The following is a 16,976-nucleotide window of genomic DNA, read 5'->3' on the forward strand; positions in this document are numbered from 1 at the left end:
GAAGGTATGAAAAACGGTAGAAAGGGGGGTTTGAATAACGTTTTCAGTACAAAACTACCACCTTAAAGATTTAACAAATCTTTCGAGAACTTAAGTGCTAAAGATAAGAGATAGAAAAGCACACAAGGATTTTATCCTGGTTCACTTGATAAATCACTCAAGCTACTCCAGTCCACCCGTTAAGGTGATTTCTTCCTTCTTAGAATGAAGGCAATCCACTAATCAGGTAAGAGTTACAACTGCACTTGAAACCTACAAGTGACTAACAATTACACTGACTTAGCTCACACTAAGATTCACTCTCTTAGTCTTCTCTAGGATCCGATCAACTTGATCTCCTAAAGGAACTAAACAACTGTTTATCAAAGAATTGTTTACAAGAGATTTGCTTCTAAAAAGCTAATAGTAAACACAATGAATTTCAGATGAAAGAAGGCTTAGAATATTTTGAATATGTCTTGCGCGTGTGTGTTGCTTCTAGTTTCTTCTATTCTAGCCGCTTCTTTCAATCTTCAGCCTCTATATATACTCCAAGGATTAGGGTTGAGCGTTGCATGGGAAATGCTACCGTTGGAGGGCAGTTCTGGAAAATCCAGCTTCTGCTGTGGCTGAGAACGTTAGGTAGGTCGTCAGGAAGGTACACTTGCTTTTGTACTTGGATAGCGACTTGACCTTTTAACCTAGGAGACTTCTGATCAGGGGAATACTTCATATTGGAACTTGTGAAGCCGGTTGATCAGAGTCAGAGGGAAAGCACAGATCCTCTGACCATTGTATCTTCTGATTCTGAACTCAGAGGGAAGAACATGGCCTTCAGAGTTTCTTGCTTCTGGACTTCAGAGTTTCCACTATTCAGCTCTGGATCTTCAGAGTCTTCTACACCATCAGAACATCTGAACCTTCAGTGTTTCTGGTCTATCAGAACTTCTGGATCTTTCAGAGCTTCTAGCGACTGAGTCCACATCAGAGTTTGTTATAGCTTCAGAACTTCTGAAGCTTTTCCACTGTTCATACTGAACATGGTGAATGCGAAAGCGTTGCTTGGGTTACCCTTATACACAGTGCTTCTGATTTGTGTGAGATTGAGTTGAGGTCAGAGCCTGTAAATAGCACACTCAGAAAAACACGTTAGAGTACCACAATTGTTCATATCAAAAGGTTAACTTGTAATCATCAAAACATAGAGTTGTACTACTAGATCAAAACTTGATCTTACAATCTCCCCCTTTTTGATGATGACAAAACTAAGATTTTTGATGAACAATTCTTAAACATTAAACTGAATTCACTCAGAGTTTAGAGATATAGAATAAGACTTATCCTGATGATGTGAATAGTTTATCTTGCTCATTCTGAATTCAAGTCACTGCTTGATTCTGAGCTTAGCTCCCCCTGAATCTAATACTTGATGAAAACGTTAGTAAAGTCTAGATTCTGAGCTAAAAAATATAAGAGTTCAGAGTGAAAAGCTTATGACATAGATGAAAAACGAATAATCAGAGCGCATAAGTGATCAGAGTCATGGACAAGGTATCAGAGTCTTGGGTATCAGAGTCAACTTAGAATCACTTCAGAAGAAGTGAAATGTATTCCTTGTATTTTGCCCCAGTGACACATCTATGGTCATGAAGGTGGAACTCTTAAAATCTCCAAAAGAAAAATAAATCACACTAACACATCTTACACATCAAAAACTGGGTTACTCCCCCTTTTTGTCATAAGCAAAAAGCTTGGGGTGTGAAAAACTTAGCTTGAAGTACAAGGTACTCCCCTTAGAGAAGGTCTAAGTTTAAAGAAAATGAAAACGATGTAAGAATCAGAGTTAGGCGAAAATAAATAGAAGAGTTAATGCAAGGGAGGAACGTTTACCACCGGTCAAGTGAGTAAATAGAAGGGTCAGTTACCAAGAATTAACCTCGAGAAAACTGTAAGAGCATTAACTTTCAGAGAGAAAGTGAAGCCTATAAAAAGCGTTGGAGAGAAAGGTAAGCTTCACACCTCGAATAATTTTCAGTAAAAAAAATGGCATCATACAACGTAGCACTAGAAGAGCTGAGGAAGAAGGCCTTTGAAGAGGACTTGTTCCTGAACATCAGGCATCCAGAGGGTGAAACTACCATCGCGGAGCTGACACGGACACTGCTGGAAGAGGACCTGCGTCCAGAGTTGAGAGAGACCTGAAGGAATTTCTTGCCTTCGTGGAGGAGGTGCAAGAACTCAGCCGGCTTGAACTCAAGCTGCTGGAAGAGAAAGAACTTTGGAAGAGAAGCTCAAGACTTCAGAAGAAATTCTGGAGAAAGATGAGCTAGAGGTCAGGCTCAACAACATCCAGCATGACTGGATCGTCTGGAGAAGGATAGGTCAGAGCAGCGCCAGGAGTGCAGAAGAATGAGGAGGATCCTCCATTCTAGATTTATATGATGTAAAGAATATGATGTAAACATAGAACAATTATGAATAAAACGAGTTTAGCAAACATATGTGACACAAAGATATATATATATATATATGCATATAGAATCACAAACGAACAAATTAAAATAAGTAAATAAAAAGAAACAGAGTTTAAATAAAACAACGTTAAATAAAAAGAAAGAAAAAAAGAAGAGATCCTAAAAACTAAGGTTTGTCAGTGCGGCGCAGAAGTTCCATCATCATTTGCTTCATCTCAATCAGCATGGATTCATGAGTGTCAAGACGTTGTTCCATGATGTCGAGTCTGGATGAGCTTGTCTGAGTAGAGCTGGAAGGAACATTCTGAGCAGCTTGAGGTTCTGGAATGGAAGCAGAAGCAGCATGAGTAAATATAACTGGTGCAAGTCGCTCTGCCTCAGCCTCAGCTTCAAGACGCTCTGCCTCAAGTCTGGCTTGTTCAGCCTGAGCTGCTGCTAGACGTGCAGCTTCTTCTGCTTGTTCTTTCTGTCTCTTGGCTTCTTCAATAGCTTCAAGAAGCTTATTTCTCTGTTCTAGTTCGTGAAGAGCCACCCTCCTAGCAAACCTTTGCGTTGCAGCCTCAATGCTCTGACTGCCCTCTCTGCATGCAGGAGCTGCATCATAATTGGAAACTGAGCCACTAGCCAAGTGCTCAGATTGTTCCACTCATCAGCCACATTTTCAGCATTCTCACTGAGGTCAGTCTGACCGTGCACATTGCGGAGCCTCAAAGAGGCTTCATGATAGAAGATATTGATGCACTCAGAGAGAGATGTGGGTTGAAGGTGAGTATAGGGAATTATGGAGAGGTTGGGTGCAGGAGAGGCTGGGTGATTGCTGCTATGAGCTTCAGAGGCACCTTGTGGAGAACCAATGTTAATCATGGGAGCATTGGGTTCAGAGGTTCCAAGGTGAGGGTCTGAAGTTTCAACCAGAGGGTGAGGTGATCTAACCGAGGATTGGTTAGACACTGATTGTTCAGGTTCAGGGTCTGGTTGAATGGGCTCTTGTTGGTCAGGGACAGGGTGACCTGGTTGAACTAAGGGGTCTGCCTCTTGGATAGGATTGGCCAAGATAGGTTCATCTGGGTCAACTAGACGTTCAGGTCTAGGGCCAGGATATCTCCTAGGGCTTGGACAGGTAAGGTAATACTCTTCCAAGGCAGACACCTTCTCCTTTCTAACCTCCATGAATTTTCTAATTGATTCAGAGGTATTGGAGGGAGGAGAGTCAATAACATTGATGGGGAAGGATACAGGTGTGAAGGCTGTTGAAGAGTCTGTATCCGTGGTTCTGGCAGCAGGACGTACTGATGCTCTGGGAGCAGAGTGATCAGACGTTCTGGGTTGTGGTTCTGTTTGGTTGGGTTCGGGTTGGTCAGGGATGATGGGTTCAGAGGATAATGGGTCGTATGGAATGGTAAGGAGAGAGGTTGGATCTTCTGACCTAGAAGTTGGGTTCTGAAGCAAATTCCAGAGTGGAGCTTCAGTAGGAGAGGGTTGAAAGAAGGAGGATCGTGGGGATTGTGGTGGAGAGGTGGTTTTGTGCGGCTGGTTGGGATTCAGGATAGGAGTGAGGGGATTTGAGGAGTGTTGAAGCAAGGCAGAAATGGGAAGTGCATCAAATAAATTCAAATCATCATCAGAAGCAAGTGCAGGCTTACTTGAATGTGCTGATGATCGAGTCACTCTGGCAGGAGGTTCAGTCCTTCTGACCACTGCAGCAGCTGGTTCCACCCGAGTAGGCTTCACCACAATTCGGACCTTCTTCTGCTTCTTCTTTGGAGGACCATCCTCACTATCATCACCATCATCATCATCAGGCTTGCTCTTCGGCTTCTTGACCAGAGGGACATCAGATTCCTCTGAGGATTCTTCCAGAATCATCTTCCTCTTGGTTTTCTTCTTGGGAGGAGAAGGAAACTCTGGAGCTGGTGGAAGTCTGCTGACGAAATCATCAAGGTCAATCTCGAATCCTTGAGCCCTGAGGTCTTCAACATAGCATCTGATGGCGTCAGGATGGTCTGCTTGAGTCCACAGAGGGTAGTCATTCAGAGGCATTCTTCTTCCTCTGATCTCAGAAGATGTGTCTTCATGAGCAGGAGCAATCTTCTTCTGGATTAAGCCCATCTTCTTCAAGGAGTTTGCAGTGAAGACATCACTGACAATGGTGCTCAAATCCTCTGTGCAACCAGCATTGATCAAATCTTGCCACCAAGTTGCTTTCAATGAGAAAGTCTGAGAGCAGCCTCCCAAAAGGGATATATTTGATTGCAGACTTGATGGAGGCTGTGGTGCGAGACTTCCGGATGCATTCCTTCAAGTAGGAGAACAGGAAGTAGGGAAGGCAGATCTTCTCCTGATTTTGAATGAAAAACAGCATCGCCTTCTGGTTGAAGTTGATGTAATCTGGAGAACTGCCCTTCGGTCGCTGATTGATGCAGTTGAGTAGGATCTTGTGCCAGATCCTGAGTTTGGGGTGAAGGTCCATCACCTTGTAACTCGTCTTGCCCGGTTTGAAGGTTGTGTACAGGGCCTTGTTGACTATGTCCTTGTGCTGGGTTTCAGCTTCGATTCCGTCAGTTGGAACCGATACCCATAAGCAGTTTCTGCTCCTAGCAGATTCACGAATGACTTCTCAGTGATGATGATCTTCCTGCCAAGAATGTGAGAGACCACCTGAGTGTCATTGCAGTCTGCGTGCTTCCAGAATTCCTTAACCAACTTCTCATACACCGGTCCTCGAAGTCGATTGAAGTAGTTTCCCCAACCTTGAGCTTGGACTTCAGGACGAAGATCAAACCCATTTGCAGCCAAATTATCGAGGTTGAATCTCCATTCTGCCAGGACTTGGAGTTCCTCAGGAGGAAATACACAGTGAACGGCACAGCCCCGTTCTGCAATAGGAACAACCTGCTCTGGAGCTTGAACTGGTTCTTGTGCCGGGTTCTCAGAGCCCCGTTGACCCGTTGCCAAACCGACAACCATGTGAGGGAACTGAGGTGCGTCTGCAGCAGATCTTCTGGTTTGTCTCACCATTTTGAAGAGGTTGAAGGTTTGAGGTAGAAGATGAAGTTTGAAAGATGAAGAGAGATCGAGAGAGAATTCGAGAGGAGCGGTTTTTGAAAACAGAGAGTGCGAGAGTGAGAACCGGAAGTGAAGAGAACGTGTGTGGATAGTGGGTTTTATCAAATAACCGTTGTTGATTCAAAAAGCACTTTAAGATCAACGGTTGAAAATTAAAGATAGATAGTAACAGTAAAATACACAATCACACACAGGAGATAAGCATATCTACACGCAATCATAACAGACTGTCACACGGGCACAAGGAACTATGCATCAGAAATTCTGACGCACGTGTTGTTGTCTCAGCTTCAGAGTCAGTACCAGTGGGCACACACACTCTGATTGAGTTACCTTCTGGACTAGACATCTTCTGATCAAGAAGTATCATAGTCAGAGGTTCTGATCCATCTTCACTCTGGACAAAAGTCCATGTTTAGATTTTTCAGAATAAAATTAAATCTATCCTCTGCTAAGGGCTTTGTAAAGATATCTGCCCATTGATGGTCAGTATCAACAAACTTCAGAAGAAGTACGCCCTTCTGTACATAATCTCTAATAAAGTGATACTTTACCTCAATGTGCTTTGCCCTTGAATGTAGGATAGGATTCTTACTTAATGAGATTGCAGCAGTGTTATCACAATAGATTGGGATATTGCTCTCAAGGATCTGATAATCCTCCAGCTGATGTTTCATCCAGAGCATCTGAGTGCTGCATATTGCTGCTGAGATATATTCTGCCTCTGCAGTTGATAGTGCAATGGTTGATTGCCTCTTGCTTGCCCATGAGACTAGATTGCCTCCCAGAAATTGACAATTTCCGGAAGTACTTTTTCTCTCTGTTCTATCTCCAGCCTAATCAGCATCACAATAACCTGAAAGCTTATACTCTGATGTTTTCTTATACATCAAGCCGAGGTTAGTGGTGCCTTTCAGATACCTTAGGATCCTCTTAACAGCAGTTAAGTGGGTTTCCCTTGGATCTGATTGGAAACGAGCACATAAGTGAACACTAAATAATATGTCTGGCCTAGATGCAGTTAAGTATAGAAGTGAACCTATCATTCCACGATAGAGCTTCTGACATACTTTACCACTTTTATCTTCTTTCTCCAAAATGCATGTAGGATGCATTGGAGTCTTGGCCACTGTGGATTCCAGCATATTGAACTTCTTCAGAAGTTCTTTAGTGTACTTGCTCTGATGGATATATGTTCCTTCTGGTGTTTGATCAACTTGTATTCCCAGAAAGTACTTTAACTCTCCCATCATACTCATCTCAAATTCAGCCTGCATCATCTCAGAAAATTCTTTGCATAGAGATTGATTAGCAGAACCAAATATAATATCATCAACATAAATTTGCACAATTAAGATATCATCTTTATAGGTCTTGCAAAAGAGAGTTGTATCTACTTTACCCCTTACAAACTCATTCTCCAGAAGGAATGAGCTAAGTCTCTCATACCATGCTCTGGGAGCTTGCTTCAGACCGTAGAGTGATTTCTTCAATTTGAACACATGGTCTGGTTTCTTTTCATCTTCAAAACCTGGGGGTTGATGAACATAGACTTCCTCTGAGATATAACCATTTAGGAAGGCACTCTTTACGTCCATCTGATGTAGAACTATGTTGTGATTTACTGAGAAAGAGATCAACAGTCTGATTGCCTCCAGTCTTGCTACCGGAGCAAATGTTTCAGTGTAGTCTATTCCTTCCTGATGGCTGTAGCCTTGAGCAACTAGCCTTGCCTTGTTTCTGACTACATCTCCTTTCTCATTTAGCTTGTTTCTGAATACCCATTTCGTTCCAATAACATGAACATTCTCAGGCCTTTTCACTAAGCTCCAAACATCGTTCTTGGAAAATTGATTCAATTCTTCTTCCATGGCCAGAATCCAATCCTTGTCCTGAAGAGCTTCATCTATGGACTTGGGTTCAATTAAGGACACCAATCCTTTCAGACTAAGCAAGGTCTCTTCAGAAGGTCTGAAGGCAGATCTGGTTCTGACTGGTTCATCTTTGTTGCCCAGAATCAATTCCTTAGGGTGAGCTGCAGTGATTCTGCTCTTCTTCAGAGTTTGTGAGTTAGAGGGACCAGCTTCTTCCTCTGGTTCATCTTCCTCTGGCTCAACTTCCTCTGGAGCTTTGCCTTTGTCAGAAACATTAATGCTTAAATCTGCAAACTTTTCAACTAGCTTTGACTGGTCAGAGTCAAGCTTATCATCAAATCTAACATGAATAGATTCTTCAATAGTCTTAGCATCAGTATTATAAAATCTAAAGCCTTTAGATCTATCAGAATAACCAAGTAATAGACACTTAGAAGACTTAGCATCAAATTTATGCAATCTATCCTTAGTATTGAGAACATAACAAACACAGCCAAAAGGATGAAAATAAGAAATGTTGGGTTTTATGTTCTTCCACAATTCATAAGGAGTCTTATTCAGAATTGGTCTCACAGAGATTCTGTTCTGAATGTAACATGCTGTATTTACTGCCTCTGCCCAAAAGTGCTTAGCCATGCCAGTTTCTTGGAGCATGGTTCTAGCCATCTCCTGAAGAGTTCTGTTCTTCCTCTCAACAACACCATTTTGTTGAGGAGTTCTGGGACAAGAGAAATCATGTGCAATTCCATAGGAATCAAACAGACTCTCAAACTTGTCATTCTCAAACTCTCCACCATGGTCACTTCTGACACGCACAATCCTACAAGCCTTCTCGTTTTGCACTTGAGCAATGAAGGTAGAGAACACAGCATGAGACTCATCCTTGCGGGTTAGAAACTTTACCCATGTCCAGCGGCTATAGTCATCAACGATAACCATCCCATATCTCTTGCCACCTATAGACTCAGTTTTCACTGGTCCAAACAGGTCGATATGCAGAAGTTCTAACGGCCTTGAGGTTGAGACAACATTCTTTGCCTTGAAAGGGACTTTTGTGAATTTGCCTTTCTGACATGCTTCACAAAGAGCGTCTGAAGCGAACTTCAGATTGGGTAAGCCCCTGACAAGGTTTAGCTTGCTCAGCTGAGAAATCTTTCTCATACTGGCATGCCCTAACCGTCTATGCCATACCCACTGCTCTTCATTAACAGACAGAAGGCACTTCACATTCTGAGCCTCCAACTCAGATAATCTGATCTTATAAATGTTGTTCTTCCTCTTGCTGTTAAACAGAACAGAGCCATCGATCTGACTTACAGCCCGGCAGGACTTTTGATTGAATATAACATCATAACCCTTGTCAGCTAATTGACTTATAGACAATAAGTTATGTGTTAAGCCGTCTACCAATAAAACATTATCAATGCATGGACTACTATCTACACAAATAGTACCAGTACCAATAATTTTACCCTTTTCATTTCCTCCGAAGCCAACTTCGCCTCCAGGCTTAAGTTTCAGCTCTCGGAACATACGCTTTTCTCCCGTCATGTGACGCGAGCATCCACTGTCCAGATACCATGATTGGTGTTTCAGTGGAGCTATCAAGGATATCTGCAACATAGATAATTTTGTCCTTAGGTACCCACTTTCTGGGTCCTCTTTTGTTAGTTACCCCAGAGGTTCTGATCACCTTGGGTGTCTCAACATAATATTTAAAAGGAATATTTGCATGATATTTAGTCATAGAGAAAGATCCCTTTTTAAGAGGGTTTTTAGCAATTTTAGCAGGTACAAGATCAGGCAATATGGTACCAGAGGGAACAAAGCATTCATACAAGGATTTAGCTTTAGACACAGAAGACTCATTTCTAATTGGTTTAGAATAGCCAATGCCATGCATTCCATTTCTGCTTACGCCATAGATCATTGAAGCCATTAAGCTTCTATCCACGCTTTTAGCTAGGAATCTTTGAAAAGACTTTTCATACTTAGATTCATTTCTACAGTCAGAGGCATCACAGGCAACAATTTCTTCTAACTTAGCAATCTGGTTCTTAAGCACAGAGTTAGAATTTACCAAAGCATGATTTTCATTTTTCAAATCAGAAATAATTTTCTCATGTTCAGAAGGAGTCTTGGAGACAGCAGATAAGTTCTTTTTCAACTTTTTATGCTTAGACAATAAAGAGTTATACTTATCCATGATATCAGACAAAGCATGTTTCAGTTCAGAGGTAGAGAAAGAAGCAAATACCTCATTTTCATCGTCTGAGTTAGGATCTCCTTCTGATTCTGAGTCAGAGTCAACAACTTCCTTTGACTCTGCTTCCTTGTCTTTGACAATTGCCATGAGTCCTTGGACTTCACCATCAGAGTCAACATCCTCTGACTCTGATTCATCAAATGTCACCATCAGACTCTTCTTGGTCTTGAAGTGCTTCTTTGGCTTCTTGTCCTTCTTCAATTTTGGACAGTCACTTTTGTAGTGCCCTGATTCTTTGCACTCAAAGCAAGGGGGGTTTGAATAACGTTTTCAGTACAAAACTACCACCTTAAAGATTTAGACAAATCTTTCGAGAACTGAAGTGCTAAAGATAAGAGATAGAAAAGCACACAAGGATTTTATCCTGGTTCACTTGATAAATCACTCAAGCTACTCCAGTCCACCCGTTAAGGTGATTTCTTCCTTCTTAGAATGAAGGCAATCCACTAATCAGGTAAGAGTTACAACTGCACTTGAAACCTACAAGTGACTAACAATTACACTGACTTAGCTCACACTAAGATTCACTCTCTTAGTCTTCTCTAGGATCCGATCAACCTTGATCTCCTAAAGGAACTAAACAAACTGTTTATCAAAGAATTGTTTACAAGAGATTTGCTTCTAAAAAGCTAATAGTAAACACAATGAATTTCAGATGAAAGAAGGCTTAGAATATTTTGAATATGTCTTGCGCGTGTGTGTTGCTTCTACTTAGTTTCTTCTATTCTAGCCGCTTCTTTCAATCTTCAGCCTCTATATATACTCCAAGGATTAGGGTTGAGCGTTGCATGGGAAATGCTACCGTTGGAGGGCAGTTCTGGAAAATCCAGCTTCTGCTGTGGCTGAGAACGTTAGGTAGGTCGTCAGGAAGGTACACTTGCTTTTGTACTTGGATAGCGACTTGACCTTTTAACCTAGGAGACTTCTGATCAGGGGAATACTTCATATTGGAACTTGTGAAGCCGGTTGATCAGAGTCAGAGGGAAAGCACAGATCCTCTGACCATTGTATCTTCTGATTCTGAACTCAGAGGGAAGAACATGGCCTTCAGAGTTTCTTGCTTCTGGACTTCAGAGTTTCCACTATTCAGCTTCTGGATCTTCAGAGTCTTCTACACCATCAGAACATCTGAACCTTCAGTGTTTCTTGGTTATCAGAACTTCTGGATCTTCAGAGCTTCTAGCGACTGAGTCCACATCAGAGTTTGTATAGCTTCAGAACTTCTGAAGCTTTTCCACTGTTCATACTGAACATGGTGAATGCGAAAGCGTTGCTTGGGTTACCCTTTATACACAGTGCTTCTGATTTGTGTGAGATTGAGTTGAGGTCAGAGCCTGTAAATAGCACACTCAGAAAAACACGTTAGAGTACCACAATTGTTCATATCAAAAGGTTAACTTGTAATCATCAAAACATAGAGTTGTACTACTAGATCAAAACTTGATCTTACAACTAAAGGCATCCAACTTTCAGGAAGACACCTGATGACCCTTATGACATGATCTTTTGTTGTGTAGCTCTTGTTGAGAGGTCGTATGCCAGCTACAAGCAACTGAAATCTGGAGAACATTTCTTCAATGGACTCATTTGGCTCCATGATGAAGGATTCATACTTTTGGATCAAAGACAATGCCTTTGATTCTTTGACTTTCTTGTTTCCTTCATGAGACATCTTCAGAGATTCGAAAATTCCTTTCGCAAACTCACGATATGTAATCTTCTGGTACTCTTCATAGGAAATAGCACTTAGAAGAATTGCTCTTGCTTTGTGATGTTGTGAGTACAGCTTCTTTTGATCTGCAGTCATCTCTGACCTTGGGATCTTCTTGCCATCTGCATCAACTGGACGCTCGTAGCCATCCACAATAATATCCCAGAGATCTGCATCGAAACCCAGAAAGAAACTTTCCAGTCTATCTTTCCAATATTCGAACCTTTGACCGTCGAACATAGGAGGCTTTGCATTGTAACCATCTCTTTGAGTTTCACTGGTGGTGGCAGCCATTGTTTTTCACACCGGCCCGGATCACTGAACACTGTTAGGTGTGGTAATCAGAACTTGCGCTCTGATACCAATTGAAGGTATGAAAAACGGTAGAAAGGGGGGGTTTGAATAACGTTTTCAGTATAAAACTTCCACCTTAAAGATTTTGACAAATCTTTCGAGAACTTAAGTGCTAAAGATAAGAGATAGAAAAGCACACAAGGATTTTATCCTGGTTCACTTGATAAATCACTCAAGCTACTCCAGTCCACCCGTTAAGGTGATTTCTTCCTTCTTAGAATGAAGGCAATCCACTAATCAGGTAAGAGTTACAACTGCACTTGAAACCTACAAGTGACTAACAATTACACTGACTTAGCTCACACTAAGATTCACTCTCTTAGTCTTCTCTAGGATCCGATCAGTCTTGATCTCCTAAAGGAACTAAACAAACTGTTTATCAAAGAATTGTTTACATGAGATTTGCTTCTAAAAAGCTAATAGTAAACTCAATGAATTTCAGATGAAAGAAAACATAGAAGAATTTCAGTTTGTCTTGCGCGTATGTGAATGCTTCTAGCCGTTTCTTTCAGTCTTCAGCCTCTTTATATACTCCAAGGATTAGGGTTGAGCGTTGCATGGGAAATGCTACCGTTGGAGGGCAGTTCTGGAAAATCCAGCTTCTGCTGTGTCTGAGACTGTTAGGTAGGTCGTCAGGAAGGTACAGTTGCTTTTGTACTTGGATAGCGACTTGACCTTTAAACCTAGGAGACTTCTGATCAGGGGATGCTTCATATTGGAACTTGTGAAGCCGGTTGATCAGAGTCAGAGGGAAAGCCCAGATCCTCTGACCATTGTTTCTTCTGATTCTGAACTCAGAGGGAAGAACATGGTCTTCAGAGTATCTTGCTTCTGGACAACAGAATTTCACTAATCAGCTTCTGGATCTTCAGAGTCTTCTACACCATCAGAATATCTGAGCCTTCAGTGTTTCTTGGTTATCAGACTTTCTGGATCTTCAGAGCTTCTAGTGACTGAGTCCACATCAGAGTTTGTATAACTTCAGAACTTCTGAAGCTTTTCCACTGTTCATACTGAACATGGTGAATGCGAAAGCGTTGCTTGGGTTGCTCTTTATACACAGTGCTTCTGATTTGTGTGAGATTGAGTTAAGGTCAGAGCCTGTAAATAGCACACTCAGAAAAACACGTTAGAGTACCACAATTGTTCATATCAAAAGGTTAACTTGTAATCATCTAAACATAGAGTTGTACTACTAGATCAAAACTTGATCTTACATTTAGTGCATCTCTTAGTTGTTTCTTACTTGGCCTTGGTTAAATTCTTTCCACCTTTGCCAAATTTGTGCTAAAAAGGGGGAGTAGTAGTGTGTTGTAGTTTGTTTTTTTTGAAGACTTGGTATTCTGGTTATGTTATGTAATAAGTATGCAGCTTTGTCAAGACAAGTTCAGGAGATCTTTTATGTTCAAGTGCTTCAAGCTAGCTTCTGTTCAAGTGTTATCAAGTGTGGTTGTTTTAGTTTGTACTGCTATGAATATGGGTTCTATATACTTTAGGCAGTGTTTATTTGGATGCATCTTTTGAGGGGGAGTTCCTCCGTGTTTTGGCTGTTGTGGATGCATTGGTTAAAGGGGGAGTATTTCTGCTGCTGACTCTGATGATTTTGATATTTTTTCCCTCTCTGGTAGTGAAGTTGTTTTTAGTCAAAATTTGACAAAGGGGGAGATTGTTGTTCCTTTGTTGTCATCAATTTTGTTAAAAACAACCTGATGTCCTAGCCGATGTTGTGACATCTGCCTTGATGAAGGCCAGGACATCCGCCCCTGCTGGCATGCAAGTGGGTCCCTTGTGTGAGACCCAAGTTTTTAAGTTTGGAATAAACAGAATAAAATTTCTTTTCACGATTAATTTGATGTAACGTGGAGGGAAAACCTGAACAAGGGGTAAATGGATGGAATGATTTTGTGTAAGGAGGAAGTTCAAGAAAAGCTAAAGATTGTATCAAAGTCGATAAAAGTTATAGCACGACTAATATTCACATTTAAAACCTAGGACAAGAACCTTAGGAAACAAAACTATGTTCCAGCTTTGGAACACTATAGGAATATAATTTCCAACAAACTTCCAGCTTTGGAACACTATAGGAAATTTTCCAAAAATCTTCTAGAGGAAGATAAGACTTTCTCTTATTCCTTTCCATAACCAGCGTTTCGATACGAAACCCTGGAATGTACGAACGTCAAATTCCGATACTCGGAGGTTTGCCGAAACCGAATCCCTGATAGTTCAGAAACCCTAAAATCAACGGACGATGAAGACTTTTTCCATTCGGAGCTTCAAATAAAGATTTCATCTGCGTACGCCCACTCTAATCGACGTTCCGAATCTTTCTTCAGAAGGAAGTTTCTGCATCCGAGGTCAAAATCATAAAGTGCATTTTAAGCCGGTACACATTAAAAACAAGCCTCGAAAACCAAAAATCATACTGATATTCCTTTGAAGAATTAGAAGATTCAGCGGGAAGAATATCGTGTCTAAAATACGTTGGAATCAGTAGGAAAAATCGGAATCGCGAAATTTTTATTTTTCCGCGTTTTCCATTTCCTATATATAGTATGAAAAATGAAAAAAAAACAAAAAAAATCCCAAAACTCACACACACGGCCGAGAGCTTCTTGGAGGAAAGGAGGAAAAGTGATTTTTTTTCAATTCTTGACCGATCGTCGTTCCGTTCGTTGCTACGCGTAGACCTCGAGGTACTGATGCTATTCCTTATTTCTGATCGTCAATTCTGTCGCTTTTCTCTATGTTTTTCTGTGCTCAAAGTTTTGAGCTTTTTGTAAAACTGTCCAAATAAGTTGATTTCAGTGTCTAAACTTATTGCCTACGTGCTCTAGAGCATGAATATCCGGTTGTTTTCTGTTGAATCTCGCCGAATTGCCGCCGGAATCAATTTCTATGAGAAATACCCATTTTTGGGCAAAGTCTCGTTCTTTACGCTAAAAACTCACGAATGAGCTTAGCTTTAGTAGGATTAGTTGTTATAAATGTCGTTAGGATCGATCCCATCCAATTTGTTTTTCGAAATTCTGATTTTGAGTTTCCGAGCTAAAAATAATGACCAAAATACCCCTGCGACAGTTTTCAACCCGATAATTTTTCTAAGAGTTTCCCTGGCCTAGATATCGCCTAAGAATACCTAGGAATTGATTTAGATCGAAGAAAAAGTTCGAAAACCCTATTTTCCATAGTGGCCGAAACCTATTTGCTTGGGTACCATGTCCAAAAATAATTTTTGGGTCTCTATGACCTGAGCCATTGCGTAGCTCTTCCTATTGTCAAAATTTTGGCGCCGGTTTCGTGTCATTCCGAGTTCTGTAGCTCGAGTTATGCACGTTTTAGCGAATAAAGTGTTTTTGTACCAAACTTGAATCGAGTCAAAACTCATCCATTCGGGGGAAGCCCTTCCATTCGTGCCTAAATGTGGTACTCTGAAGCTTCTTGAGCTTTGTCGAACATTTGTTAGGATTGTTTCGACTGTATCGACTTGTGTTGATTCATTATTGCTTTGTGTGCTCAAAGGTTCAATTGTGGAAACTTTGGGATTGACTAAACAAGCTTGTGAGGGAGACCTACACCGCGAGACTGGAACAACTCGAGGTAAGGGCAACTCTCCTAGTTATTAGCTATATGATTTAGGCATCGATAACTTCGACCTGTTTATTGCTTTTGATTATGACTGTTGTACTGGACTGGGAAAATGTTTTATGAGGCTTCGGCCATTGTGAACTGATAGAGGCGTGCGTCTCCGTTTTCTGGAGGCTTCGGCCGTTTACTGGTTTCCGTCTTATTCTTTTATAGTGGATAGACATGTTCTATTCCTTTAAATTGCAAAAGTGCATGAATCTGTTTTATGCCCAAACCTTATGGGTATATCGACTTCGAATGCGGAGTGTTTTAAGAGTTAGCAAGTAGGACCCGACGGAAGGTCTGAGCTACTGCTGACGTGATGGATCGAGGTTTTCTCAGGAAAGAGAACTTGGGGATGATATTGATCTTTTGACTTGTTAGATTTTGAAACAAATGAATGCATAAGACTTGATTTGAGAATAAATTCCATAATGAATTAACTCAAAATAGAACACTTTGAATAATAAAGATAAACCATTTTGAGGAAAACTTAGGATATGAAATGAATTCGAAAATGGGAAGGGACGAAGATTCGAGGTTCGAGGAAAGATAATGATTCGAGTTGTGAACATCATGAAGAGGAGCCGTTATGAGTAGAACCGCCATTAAATGCAGGTGCTACTCCTTGTGTGAAGTGATTGGTCAATGGACCGACGTTTACCTTAGGGAAAAATGATAGAGACATGAACCATAGCTAGACATGTATCCGGGTGAGGACGAATCGTGGTTTGCTAGCTCTTGCATACCTGCATGACTTGATTAAGGGGCTTGTCCTTAATCCTATTAATTATTCTTTGATTAAGAGGTTTGTCCTTAATCATATTATTTATCCATCGATTAGAGAGGATGGACCTTAATCGTATTGTTTACCCCTGGATTAAAGTGGCTGGACCTTAATCCTATTAATTACTCTTTGATTAAGTGGTATGACCTTAACCATATTATTCGTTATTGGATTAAAGAGGATGGACCTTAATCCTATTATTTGCTTATGGATTAAAGAGGATGGACCTTAATCCTATTATTTGCTTGTGGATTAAAGTGGCTGGACCTTAATCCTATTCTTTGCTATTTGATTAAAGTGGTTGGACCTTAATCATATTATTTGACCTTGGATTGAAGTGGCTGGACCTTAATCCTATTATGTGTTAGTTGATTTAGAGGATTGACCTTAGTCATACTAATTGTTATTTGCTTAAGAGGTTAGACCTGAACTCCTATTACTTGGATCGATTAAGGGGTTAGTCCTTGATCCTGTTATATGTTTGTTGATTAGAGAGTATAGAGCTCATCGTGCTAGATGATTGACCGTTGAGTCGTGCGTTTCCATTGGTGAGACGTGACGCTGCCCTAGCAAGGAAATGAAGATACATCTAGGCGCAGGCGGCGAGTGATGGACTGATAACTTGACGTTCAAAGGATAGAGATCGACTTATGCTGTGTCTAATTATTATTCACACGCTATTTAACTATGCTAAATCTAGCTAGGACTTATATTACATTACTCTAGGAAGTTGACCCTTTCTGCCTTGTTTGCTTTGTTTGTGTTTGGGCGGTCGGCAAACTGCCAGGCCCTAATAGGTGTTGCTTCGAGTAGCTGTTGATTGCTGCAAGAAGGTGTT

This window comes from Lotus japonicus, chromosome 2 (genome assembly GCF_012489685.1).
Source record: "Lotus japonicus ecotype B-129 chromosome 2, LjGifu_v1.2".
Taxonomy (NCBI): domain Eukaryota; kingdom Viridiplantae; phylum Streptophyta; class Magnoliopsida; order Fabales; family Fabaceae; genus Lotus; species Lotus japonicus.